This window comes from Pinus tabuliformis, chromosome 9 (assembly GCF_031772625.1).
Source record: "Pinus tabuliformis cultivar Carrire ecotype Pingquan chromosome 9, CPIR1, whole genome shotgun sequence".
In the NCBI taxonomy this organism is placed as follows: Eukaryota; Viridiplantae; Streptophyta; class Pinopsida; order Pinales; family Pinaceae; genus Pinus; species Pinus tabuliformis.
This window is the reverse complement of record NC_142307.1, coordinates 857,480,402-857,493,217: the sequence shown is the minus strand read 5'-3', so window position 1 is coordinate 857,493,217 and position 12,816 is coordinate 857,480,402.

Below are 12,816 nucleotides of genomic sequence, written 5' to 3'. Positions count from 1 at the left end.
AGTGGTAATTTCTTCCAATGCATTACAAGATATGGTTGGGTTCATTTCTTCTTTCTCGATGTGATCTTTCACTTCTTGAACCTTTTTCTTCTTGATATTCCCTTCTATCTTGAGAGTTTTAGGAGTGGTAATTCTTTCCAATGCTTTATACGATATGGTCAGATTCATTTCTTCTTTATCTGGGGTTGTTTCTTGGTGTATATACTCTTCTTTTGACGTTTCTTGATCCTTTTCTTCCTCCTCTCCAAAATCAATGTAAAATAATTTCTTCTTAGAACACTTATGACCTTTAATGTATTTGTTATCACAATTGTAACAAAGCCCTTTTTCTCTTTTTTCTTCCAATTGTTGTGGTGTAACCCTTGTAGGTTGTGGAAGGCTAGGAGAAACAACACTTCCATCTTTATAGTTGTGAGGGGTAGACTTCCTTGTTGCCATAATTTTGCTTTCCACTTTGTAACAAAACCCTTTTTCTCTTTTTTCTTCCAATTGTTGTGGTGTTGCTCTAAAGAAGGTGTTTCTCTTTATATCCTCATAATGTGCTATCATTTCCTCCGTGAAAATTGACCATGTAACAAGTTGTTTACGAGAACAAAGCCCTTTATACCATAAAAATTGATCCAGTTCTAAATATGAAGATGCAATACATACCTTTTGTAACAGTGCTACACCATGTAGATCAAAATATTGCTCCATCTATAGTATCCAATTTATTCGATCCTTTCCATCAAACTTCCTCATATCAACTTTTCTTGATTTGAGGACCTCGATATTGAAATGAATGTAACTCAGTACTTTTAGATTTCAAAGTTCTGAAATTGTCTCCTGCAGTAGCCCTCTGAGTCCTCTTTATAACCCCGCAAGTCTGATCAGAGTTTGATACTCCAAGAAGGAGTTATGCCCAATCTCCTAAGATGACCTGATTATATAATGTTTCAGTAGAGTGAACTTGTATGATGTCCCACGTGTCACTATTTCGACCTTCAGATTTGCAAACTATGCACAGAACTACAGTCCATCCTCTTTCTGTAACTTCTTACGAAATTTCAATTTGTTGCTCAGAGAGAAAGTTATGACGATTTTCCCAAGGTCACCTATTTAGGATGTAATTTGGGAGTCTGCAAAAACCCTAACTTCCTCAGATCATATATCCAAAAATATAGCGATACAAGATCTGAAATTCGGACCTAAGATTCAGAACGATTTCTTCTCAAATGGGTTTTTTCTTTAGCTTCTGAAACTTTGTAGTGAAAAGGTTATAGTGAACATACCATGATGAATTGTTTTAGATGAAATTCTGGAGCTTGCAAAAACCCTAAATTCCTCATATCATATCTCCGCAAATATAGCGAGACAAGATCTGAAATTCGGACACGCAGTTCAACGAGATTTCTTCTCAAATGAGTTTTTTTTAGCTTCTAAAATGTCGCAAAAAAAAAAAAAAAAGTTATAACAAAAATACCACGATGACCTATTTGGAGCAGCGAAACCTTAGAATCCAAAGCTCTGATACCAAATGTTAGGAAACAAGCTCACAAGACGATAGAAAAGAAAGATAAACGCCTTATAATTCAGCCTCTTCGAGGGGGAAACCTCCTTTACATTACACAAATGAACAATTCTTGGATGATGCAAATGACAAGACCTCCTTCCTATATAGAGGAGTCTAAGGGGTCATAATATAATCAGAGCCGACATAACAATAATAATGTAAGGGCACAATAATAACAATAGTGGGCTTTTGTGAGGCACAATAATAATAGTATTGGGACTACATGGGCACAACGATATAATAAGTGGGTTGTACTAATAACAATAAGGGGTTACACTAGTAGTATAGGGACCTAACACATATCTACCCAAGTAATCGGCCAGTCGAGGTAAACATGCGATGGGAGATGCTACTATAAGGGATTCAACCTCCTTGGTGACCTTAAGGAAATGGAATCGATGGAACACATCAACCAAACCTATCCACATCAATAACAACACCCACAAGAGACATGTCAGCCACTCAAACATCCTGCCCCGGGGTCCCATTGATGTTTTAAACCTTTTAACCCCTGGTCATGCTCAGCTATAGGCATGACCACATCCAGAAACCCATAGTCGCTCTCACAAGCCTATGTGCTAGCATCCATGGACTCTTCTCAGTAGACCTATGCCAATGTCCACAAAATTCAAGGCATTGTTCTAGCCCAGAATCCCGGCCTCTACCCATAACTTGTTACAACCTCCAGAACCCATCAAAGACATGATGACAAGGTAAACAAATCAAAATTAAACCTTAGGATTAGGTCTAAGCATCCCCAACCAGGATTGAAATTATGCCAAACACTTCGCATCAATGCAACCTATAGGTCTAGGATACAAGACAGAGCCTGAATGAATGAAAGAACTTATGAAACATAACAAGAAGGATCACCACCTTCTCCATTAAACTGTTATAACATCAATTAGGTCTTGCATCCATCATTTTAATAATTACAAGTAAATACATGAAATAACCATGACATGAACCAGTCACATAACCATGCTTATAACCATAATTAAACCATATAAATATCAGAGATATGAAAACCATCAAATCCACATATAAACAAGTGAAAAAGTAAGAGAACTTAGCTTTCATTAATCATAGGAAAATCCGACCAAGTTCGGGACTTCCACGTACCACCTGACCATAGACATGGCTGAACCAAATATTTCTTTCAGCCATTCACCCCCATGCCATATTCCAAGCATGAATGTGGGATCTCATAGAATAACCAATCCAAGAACAACCAAGGGAATCCAGAGGTTAAACCACCTCCACCCTCATCAAACTGTGATCACACCAAAACCTATTCTCTGATCACAACCGAACTGAACTTGTAATGCCATTCAGAATCCATCACTATCCTTGAGGAATTTTTTGTCTCCTTGTCTCCCAAGATTTATCGCAATCCAATCCCAGATCACTAGGCCCTAAACTGAGACTAGTCTCTCAAGATTTACCACAATCCAAAATTGGATCACTAGGCCCCAAACCGAGACTCCTCCCTCAGGATTTACCGTGTATCCCGCCAAAACTAGTAAAGGGATTCCTAGGCCTTTGGTAATGAACCTTGAGACCACGTCTACCCCATATTCTGAAATCCATCTAGCAAACCAAAGCTCAAAACCGAGATAAACATCCCAACATACCATGGCATCCAGAAAAGGAAAGGTTAGGCTGAAAACCATTGTCATAACCCAGCAAAACCATGCCACCGACAACAAGAGAACCATACACCAAGATGCAAAGCCACGCATGTCCAAACCAGCTAGGAAATCACACATGAAAAAGGTTACCGACAAGTATTCATGTTGAAGCTGCTTGATCCTACTTTTCCTTCCTTGATCCTTGTTTCCTTCCTTTTCCTTTTCTTGATTTTCCTTTCTTGATCCGAAGCTAGAGTGCTCCAAGAAAACTTTAAGTGACCAAGAGTGAGAGAAAGAGAGAGAATAATGAGAGAGCTCCAAACTTGAACTGACCAAGAGCTTGCAACTGATCCTCAGAAGCCTTTTTATTAATGAGGCCTCTAATTTCTTTATTTTCCATTATTTTCCTTCAATTTCCTCCTCACATGCAACCTATGACCTTTCACCTTACTTTTCTCATATTTTCCTTCATAAATAAATGTGCCAAAAATAACTTTTTGCCTTTTAATGCCTTTGCCTTAACCTTTACCAATTTTCCTTAGCCAAAACACACATCCAATGATGCCCACTAGGATATATTTTTCTAACATTCAACTTGGAATACATGTCCCTTACAAGTGGTCTTGTTTTTCCTTTATTAACTTTTATTACATGGAATTTCCTCTAGGGTTGTTACAGTTTGAATGGTTAGTTGTGTTGTTTGAGTTTTGCAATGCATCTGCCACATTCATGAGAGTTATGAATGATGTATTGCAACCATTCCTTGATTATTTTGTCACAGTCTACTCAGATGATATTCTGATTTTTAGTAAGACTCGTGAAGAGCATATCAAGCATGTAAAGCAAGTTATAGATTTCTTGAAAAAGGAAAAGTTGTATTTGAAGATGTCTGAATGTGAATTTGGGAAAACCTCTTTGGTTTTCTTGGGTCATATTGTAGGAGGTGGTGAATTGAAGATTGATCCCTCCAAAGTTGATGTTATTGTGAACTAGCCTAAACCCAACAATGTAATAGAAGTTAAAAGCTTTTTGGGAGAAACCCAATATTGGAGAAATTTATCGCTAACTTCTCATTCATTGCAGCACCATTATATGCTTTAACACATGCGAAGCAGGTATTTTAGTGGGGAGGAAATCAGTAGAAAGACTTTGACACTTTGAAATAGAAAATCAGTACAACACCAATTCTAGCACTTCCAGATCTTAAGCAACCATTTGAAATTCAAACTAATGCAAGCAAATATGATATGGGCGTCATTTTGATGCAACATGGTAAGCCAATATGTTATCATTCTGAAACCTTTTCCAATGCAGTGATTAACTGTCCAACTTATGATAAAGAGTTGTATTCTTTGGTATAAAGCGTGAAGAAATGGAAACACTATTTGATGGGTAAAGAAACAATTACTCATACTGACCATCAACCTTTGCAATATTAACAATCGCAAACCAATCTACAACAAGCTAGAAATTTTAGATGGATGTGATTCCAGCAACAATTTCATTTGGTAATTAGGTATAAGAAAGGTGTATACAACAAAGTTGTAGATATGTTATCAAGGCTTATTGTTAATGCATCTGTCATTCTTAAGCATAACTCAATCATGCATGAAAGTTATATTGAAAAGTATGTTCAAGATAAAGATTTTAAAGATGTTTATGCAACTTTGAGGCAAGGAAATCATGATGAAGAGGTTGATTATCATGTTCATAACAAGTTTTTGTATCATCTTGGAAAGTTGTGTATTCCACAGGGTGAAATAGTTAATGTCATAAGGGAAGTTGATACTTCTCTTATTGTTGGTCACTTTGGTGTAGGAAAAACAATTGCTCAGTTATAGAGGTATTATCATTGAACTCATATGAATGAAATTGTATCAAGATATGTAAAAGGATGTTCTATGTGCACTACTAGAAAACCAAGCAATAGGAAATTGGGTTTGTACACTCCACTTCTTATCCCTTCTCGTACTTGGGAAATCATTTCTATGGAATTTGTTGGGGAATTACCAATGTCTAGGAAATGTCATGATTATTTATAAGTTGTAGTGGATCTTTTCATAAAAATGTGTGTGTTGATGCCTTGTAAGAAACATATTACAACTGAACAAACTGCAAAAATGTTCTTCCAAAATGTATGGGTTCATTTTGGCTTACCTACTTCGATTATTTATGATCGAGATTCTCGATTTATCATGAAGTTTTGGTCAAGATTATGGGAACTCATGGACACAAAGTTGAAGAGGAGCACAACATTTCATCCACAAACCAACATCCAGACAAAAGTAGTGAACAAGACAATAGTGCATCTCCTTCGAGGATATTGTGGTAAGAATCCTAAACTTTGGGATGAGTATTTGCATTACATCCAGCATGCCTACAATTGTGCCAAGCATTCATCTACACAAGTATATCCAGTTGAAGCTTATTTGGGTTATTTTCCAAAGTCTCCTTTAGATTTCATATTTGGTGAGGATATTGCAGTAGATGGACATAGTGATGTGGACAAAGCCAAGAATTTCATTGAACAAATCCAATTAGTGAGCTCAAAAAGGGTACAAGAACATCTAGAGAAAAGCCAAACAAAGTGCAAAGAAAGCTGGATAGAGATCAAGAAAGTGAGGGAGATGTAACCTCACTTACTTGTTCAGTAAAAACAAACTTTTGGTGGTCCAAAAGCTTCCACTAGGGAGGAGTGATATAGGGGATCAAAAATATGCTCAAAAACTAAAGTGCTCAAAATCTTCCAAAACTAATGCCAAGTCGTATATCTAATCTTTATGATTCCAATGATGCTTGAATGACCTCAATCTGACACCGCATGATGAAGTTATCATGTTCTGAAGTTTATGGCAAACAAAAAAGAAGTCAAAGTGCAAGGTTGATATGTAGTCCATACGATGATGTGGTGCTAACATTAGCAAGATGACTAGGTTGTACATATGACATATGGTCCAATATCGTGAGGACACTTGGCGCATGGTTATTGGGTGTACGGTTGATGTGGTGGACCAATCATAGGCCAATCAAAGGACACCACATGGCCCTATGAGAGGCCGCCACATGGCCCTTGGAAGTTGTGAAAAATTTCATTTAATCAACTAACCACCTCCGGCGGAATCGAAACTGAGACCTCCAACCAACAAATTGTCTTCCATATCATTCAGGCTATGTTATTTCTCGATAATACTATGGCACCAGTTTATATTTAAGTTTAAACGATGGGAAGGTTGGGGGAAAGGCGAGCCGACGAGCACGCCCAACCAACCCGACCCTTAGTTTGTAGCACGTAATGGAACCATCGACAATAGTATGTGGGTGAGCATGTGGCACCTTGCCTGCACCCCAAGGCACAATGGCCCCAACTCATATGTAACACATGGAACCAGGGTGTTGGATTTAGGAAGGGTATGTGGCCTATGGCCTACAAACCTTGGTTCCATTCAACCCACGAGACCACGAGCGCAAAAGTCGGAGGGGGCTACAACCCATAGAAATTTTAATCAATTAAAATGCGCCAAATTTGCCTAGACTGTCAGATCAAACCCACACACTGCAGAGTTCTAGGCTAAGCACCCAACCAATTGGGTTGGAATGTTTTTGTTACCAGTTTGACAGGGTCGAGAGATAATATGGTACACTTTGCAGACTAGATTGGAGAAATGGTCATATATTGCTCATTTTGAAACCTTTTTTAGCTAAAGAAGAGCCTAGACAAGAGTGTTTGAGCATTCTGGACACGATGGCAGTGTTATTATTGTAGATTGAAGCTTGTATGATGATGTATTGAGAATTTGAGCATATAATAAAAAATCCACCATTGGAAGTTGGACCCAAAGACGTAGCCCTAGAGGGGTGAACTCTATTATCAATTTGTTGTGTTTGATGTTGCATGTCTATCAATTTTTAACTGTTATAATTCTGAAAAATTTACTTAAGTTTGTCTGCTTTCTCAATCATGATCCATTGCTTAAAATACATAAACTAGCTTGAAAATCATTTCATGAAACCTTCACTTTTAAATTTTGGATCACTTATCTTCCATGGAAACTTAATAGTTTTTTTTCTCTACATGCTCTAAGGCATCTATTCATGACAACATCTACTCCAATACTATAGAAGCTTGAACCTTAGTGAGAAATCTCATTTCCTTCATCAAAATATTCAAGATTTTCTCTTTACAAAGAGGTTTTTTTGGACCTTCTTCTTAAATGTATTCTTCTGGTCAAACCCCTAGGATGCCCCCAATGCTTTCCTCACTTCCTCTAAGGCCTGCTCCTCATGATTCCAATTTTCACTCTTCTTATGTAACCCATCTTTGTATTTTTTAATGCATAATGTCTTCCTTAACTTAAGATGCTACCGAATTGAAATGTTGCATCTCTTTTCAAATATTCTCTCACAAATTTTCAAATGTGCCTTCAATCCTCCAAATCTAAAATGAAATTAACTTTCCTCACTATTTTAAACCTTTAAATAGAAACGTCATCTATCCAATTGTTATTGGAGTTATTCTTCTTACTTCCCTTGCAACTTTACCCAATGACCTCAATGGTTCGAATTGCAATTATTCAACCATATAAACCTATGCTAATACTACTTAATACAAAACGGACCTTAATCCCTTCCATAATTCAAATTTTACCAATGCAAACAAACAAAAGCACTACAAGCTCTAAAACTCACATGAACAATAGGTCCAAAGTGCATCAATTTAAACACTTCATAATTAAACCTATGATAAATTTTCTATACTATACTAACTCAATAGGCCTTAATACTATCTTCAAAGACTTCTATGAAATTTACATTTACAAGCCTATATCAGGTTTCAACTTTCATCACAATGGACTCAAGATCCCTTCAAATTATAGAGTTTGTAGGTTTCAATCTCAGTAAGTCATACAATGGACTCAATGTTTGTTAGTTTCAATCTCAACAAGGTATACAATTTTCTTATTAATGACTTTTGAAAACACATAATATTACCTAAATTTCCTACTTCAGTTTCCTCTTCAACTTATTTTGTTCTTTAACTCTTCCTTAATTGTACCTTCTTTCTTTCCTTTCTTTACTTTTCTTCATGCTCTTTCTTTCTTCTTGAACTTTGTTATTCCTTCTCTCCATTATTCTTACCTATTCTTCTCCTCTATACTAATTTATATTTCTCCTTTATCTTTTTCTTCTAGAACCCATCATCGTAGCCAATATTCAACTCTCTTTTTATTCTTCTTGAATGAAACTTTCTCTTTCTGAGTTCCCTGGTTCCCACAAAAGCTTTCATGGACCAAAACATAGTACCGCAACCTCTTGTAGGTCTAAAAAGAGAAAATCCATTCAGGGCACATTATTCCATGTGACAGAGAAGTGCACTGTGACCTTTTAGTCATAACATGTAACAATACCAAACATATGAGACAAGCACTGAAATCTTCAAGATGAGTTAAAAGCATGGTAATTCACTGAGAAGGACGCCTTATTTTATGTAGGAGTTTGTGATGCAGGAGCATCTAGCTCAAGTAGGGCATGGCTGTTAATTGTCTCATGCCAGCAGTTGACTTTTTATTGGTTTCGTTTAGTGGCTATCTCAGCCAGTGTTTAGGGTTTATTAATCACTTGTCTTTACTTTCGTTTTATTTTATACTAAGCTTGTTTTTAGTTTTTACATCAAGAAAAAGGACAGTTATTTAAAACTACAAAATGTAACTACCGGCAGTTTGCTAACTGTCCACAACATGTAGAAAAAAAACACATCAATGTAATGGAGAGATCTATCATAGATTGAACGGAAATAATAGAAAAGAACAGTTTTTTTTAACAAAGAAAAATATCTGCTTTCCTACAGTTAATGAATCTCCTACAGAACCACTAAAGATTGTTCATTCTCTTTACAAGTGAATAATTATGGACAAACGATTGAAGTTACACAGCAAGCAGAGCATCCAAGTGCATAACCATGCAAGTCCAAAGATAGTCCACAAAGGCGAAGTAAAACTTGACCAAGATAAGCTACATGTAATAAACTGTCCCATTGTCATTTAATAATTTGCATTGTGAACAAACAGAAAGGGAGTTTTTTTTATATAAATATACATATATGCAAATAGAGAAGCCGAACAGTAAAAACCCTATGTTCAAGAAGTAGAATAGAACCAAAAGTTTGACTGTCGATATACATGCACGGAGGCTACAATAGTTACAGGCACACACACATTTGGTTACAAAAAGCTGCTACAGGCTCAAAGCCATAATCAGACAAACCATAACCCTCCTAAGCACAAAACAAAAAAATAAACTGTAATCACATATCCGCAAAGAGCCAGGGAACGACACTACCCGATTTTGGGTGCAGGAGGCCGATTTTGGGCACAAGAACCTCCGTGACGGGACTGCGAGCAGCCACCTACAATCACCCACAGGTGGATGTCAGTAACAGCAAACCATAAAGAAGCATAAATTGAATGAACAAGCAACAGAAGGGCTGAATTACCAAAAGAGCCGAACCAACCGAGAATGATTGAGGGATTGTACTGCAAAGGTCGCAGCTAAGGAGTTGCCCGCTGAGATAAGGAGAAAAAATGTCAGTGTTTGCAGAAAAATGAGAGAGAAATAGCTAACATGGAGGGAGAACCTACCTGTCAAACTAGCGTCAAGAACCAGTCAGAGAGTCGAGCCGCTCCATAGCTGCAACCTGCAAACAGGAAAAACAGGGATTTAGCTGAAAGGTGACTGCGTAAAGCAAGCAACCAAAGGACTAATGCAACAACCGAAATATGAACAAAAATTACAGAGGGCTGACTATGAAATCCTTCCAAATCTCGAACCAAGGTTTCATTAAACCCATAGTGATTTCCACCAACATAAAAGAGCAAATCTAGAGGAGCAGAGAACATCTGAAACGGAAAGTCACAAACCCTCAGCCAGAACGGAGCAGAGAATTAGAGCGGTGGAGTGAAACATCGAAATGAGGCAAGTCAGGGTTTCAACTGACTGAAAGAGCGGGAATGGAACAGAGAATGAGGATAGGACACTTGTCCTCATCACACGAGACCATGACGTTCATATCATGCAGCTACCATAGTTGTATCCCAAATCAAAAGATCCACATCATAGTCTAAAGTCATATAATCAAAAACTCAATCAATTAAGGTTGTACAATATAGAGTGCCACTTTATTTCACGCACTGTCAATTTTCCAACTATTAATTACAACGTACCAATACTTTACCCAAGGGCTGGAGGTTGGGCCCATCAAATTTGGTATCAGATCAGGTTAGTTAATTTAGTTTTCTTATAAAATGGAAGTCGGAAGAAGAGGTCGTGGCAGAGCCAATTGACGAGCAGTAGATGAAGGATTGAGGGAAGAGATTCGGATCTTGAATGCTCGCCTGGAAGCAGTGGAAGCAGGAAGGAAAAGAGAGCAGGATGTAGGAGATGACAGCGAAGAGGAAACTGCCATTGTGCAGGAGGGAGCAGATGGAGAAGGACCTGAACTTAGACTGTTGAGGCCAGTTTTGATGGCTAGCATTAAGCCAAAACCAGAGATTTCAAACTATGATGGAAGCTTGTCCACAGAAGTGCTGTTGGACTGGATCAGTGAATTGGATAAATATTTTGAGTGTGAGGAGGTCAATGAAGATAAAAGAGTTAAATTCGCTTCCACTAAGTTGAAAGGACATGCAACCTTATGGTGGGACAGTGTCCAGGCAAAGAGAAGAAGGTTGAATAAATTGCTTATCACGAAGTGGTCCAGAATGATTGCCAAACTGAAGGGTAAGTTTTTACCCAAATATTACCAGATTGCTCTGCATTGATAGGTACAAAATTTGAGGTAGAGAGGAATGACGGTGAAGGAATACACTAAGGAATTCTATCAGGTGAATTTGAGAGTTGGTTATACTGAAGACACCCTAGAAAAGACAGCAAGGTTTGTAAATGGCTTGAGGTTGGAGATATTGGACGAGATAAGTATTCTTTCCCTGAAGACCATAGAGGAAGCATATCAGAGTGCCTTAAAGGCAGAGGAAAATATCACAAGAAAATAGAACGCCAGGAGAGGACGAGGAACTGGCAGAGGAAAAGGACAATCATTTGGCAGAGGAAGAACTGCCAACAACAATGAAGAGGGCAGCAGTTCAAAAACCTCAAGGAAAACAGAAAAGGAGGGTAGTACTAGAGGAGGAAGGCCATACTAGAGATAAAGGGGAAATGGCAGAGGCATAGGAGCTGCCTACCAGTGCTACAAGTGCCACAAGTGGGGGCACAGATCCTTTGAATGGCTGGAGGGTGAATAGGCTAGAGCAAGAGGAGCGTATGTTGCCCAAACAGAGGAAGCAAAAGCACCACCCCAAGGTAGAGAATGTGCCGGAGACAGGGGAGGCCTTAGTTTTGAATAAGGTACCGCTGAAACCAGCAAAGGAGACAGCTGACCAAACCCAAAGGAAGGCATTATTCTGGACTGTTTGTAAGTCACACGGGAAATGTTGCAAGCTGATTATCGACAGTGGGAGCACTGATAATCTAGTTGCCACAGAGATGATGGATAAGTTGGGTTTGAAAAGGTTGAAGCACCCTACTCCTTATAAGGTGTCGTGGTTATAGAAAGGGCATCAACTGTTAGTGGATGAACAGTGTGAGGTGGAGTTCCATATTGGAAAATATCGGGACAAGGTTATTTGTGATATTATGCCTATGGACGTGTGCCATATACTACTAGGAATACCATGGTAGTATGACAAAGAGGTAGTTCATGATGGAAAGACAAACTGTTACAAGTTTGTCAAGGATGGGATTAAGCACACACTTGTACCCATCAAGGAAGGAGAAAAAACAGAAACTAGTGGAGTCAAAGCATTACTAGTGGGAGGTAAGGAATTTTTGAAACATATCGAAAACAACAAAATAAAATATGCTATTGTGAGGAGGCCGAAAACAGTGTTGTTACACACTGAAATTGTAGATTTGCCTGAAGAAATTCAGGATATGTTGCAGGAGTTCAACGACAATGTGGTGGATGATCTGTCGGATAAACTGCCTCCTAAGAGAAGTATCAGTCATCACATAGATTTTATACCCGGAGCTAGTTTGCCGAACAAGGCTGCGTACCGAATGAGTCCTAAGGACAATGAGGAGATCAGAAAACAGGTACAGGAATTGCTGGATAAGGGATTGATAAGGGAGAGTTTAAGTCCCTGTGCAGTTCCGACAGTTTTAGCTCCCAAGAAAGGAGGAGAGTGGCGAATGTGCATGGATTTGAGGGCCATCAATAAGCTTACCATCAGGTATAGGTTCCCATTACCATGAATGGATGACATGATGGACTGCTTAAGTGGAGTAGCATATTTTACAAAATCGATCTGAAGAGTGGATATCACCAGATCAGAATCAAAGAAGGGGATGAGTGGAAAACAACTTTGAAAACAAATGAAGGTATGTATGAGTGGCTGGTGATGCCATTCGGGTTAAGCAACGCCCCTAGTACCTTTATGTGACTGATGAATGAGATGTTGAAAGAATTTATTGGGAAGTTCGTGATTGTATATCTTGATGATATACTAATTTTAAGTAAGACTAAAGAAGAACATTTTCGACATGTTTGAAGTGTGTTGGAGAAATTGCAGCAAAACAAGTTGT